Here is a 1517-nt window from a genome sequence, read left to right on the forward strand (position 1 = left end):
TTCAATTTATCAGTGGGGATATTGATTAAAAAGGTTAAGAACCCTTGCGCCCCTCTACTTAGCAGTTTCCTAACCCGGATGCCCGAAATCAAGGCGGATGAGGCTAACCTGCCCCTTATATCTAACCTTAAGGTTGCCTCACCAGGAATACGGAACTCTACCACTTTCTTCTTACAATCTAGTTGGGCATTATACCTGACTAACCAGTCCATGCCCAAAATCACATCGTACCCCTTAATGGACAGGCTTATCAAATCCCCTAGCAATTTTCTCTCTCCTACCCAAACCTCGCAGTCCTTATAAACCAGGCTAGTAATCAAACGATGATCCCCCGTAGGTGTACTAACTTCTAGGTCGTAAGGTAAACTAGCAAGTTTTATATCCATGCCACACATAAAATTAGGGTTAACGAAGGAATGGGTGGCAACGGGATCTACTAAGACCTTCGCAAATCGGTGAAATATAGGGATCGTACCTTCTACGACCTCGGAAGAGTCTGGGACCTGTTGGGGCTCTAGCGAGTATACTCGAGCCGCGACCTTGGGTTTCATCCCGTCTCCCTTAGCTGGTCCAGTGTTGGTCCTTTGTGGTTGTTGACTTCCCTTTCCATCTGGTTTTAGGATTGGGCAGGTGGCAAGCTGATGGTCTGCGCTTCCGCAACGCAGACACTTTCCCTCCTTCTTCCAGCAGTTATCCTCCGAGTGATTTGGCTTTCCGCAATACCCACAGGGTCCACGAGATGCCGAACCCGAACCTCTCTAGAAACTTCCTCCCTGGCCTCTCCCAGCCGGGCCACCCCTAGACTGAGCCCCTCTACCTGCGCCCGTCTGCCTTCCATCTCCGGCTCCCCGTCCGTACTTGGGAGGGGCACTTTTATCCCCCTGCCCTGAACTGCTCCTAGGAAAGCCTCGCTTCTTTGCCTGAAAGTTTCTCACTTGTAGCCTAGCGCTTTCCACCTCTGGGCTTTTTCCACGGCCTCGCTAAAAGCGTTAATCTGGGCCACCGCGAGGTCCTTTTGTATTTCTACATTCAGACCCTGAACAAAGCGCCTTATCCGCCGTTGCTCGGTCATGATTAGCTCGGGGGCAAATTTGGATAGGCGGGTGAACTGGCTCTCGTACTCTGCTACGGACTGAGCTCCCTGACGTAGCCGAATAAATTCATCTTCCTTCCGTTCCTGCACTAGAGGAAAGAAGAATTTAGCGTTGAACTCTCGCATAAAGTTTACCCAGGTCCGGGACGTTTGCTCCCGTTCCCACTTCTGCCGAATGACGTTCCACCAGGAACGGGCCGCCCCTTCAAGCTAAAAGACGGCGAAGGTCACCTACCTTTCCTCAGTATAGTGCAGGGCAGCAAAAATATCCACCATTTTCTCTAGCCACCTTTCGGCTACATCTGGATCGGGCCCCCCAAGGAACTTTGGTGGGGCAAACTTCTGGAATCTCTCGAAAGCCCTGTCCTCGCTCTCCACGTGGTTGCCAGGGTTTCCAGGGTTAGGATTAGGGTTTTGACCCTGC

This window comes from Coffea eugenioides, chromosome 6 (assembly GCF_003713205.1).
Source record: "Coffea eugenioides isolate CCC68of chromosome 6, Ceug_1.0, whole genome shotgun sequence".
Lineage (NCBI taxonomy): Eukaryota > Viridiplantae > Streptophyta > Magnoliopsida > Gentianales > Rubiaceae > Coffea > Coffea eugenioides.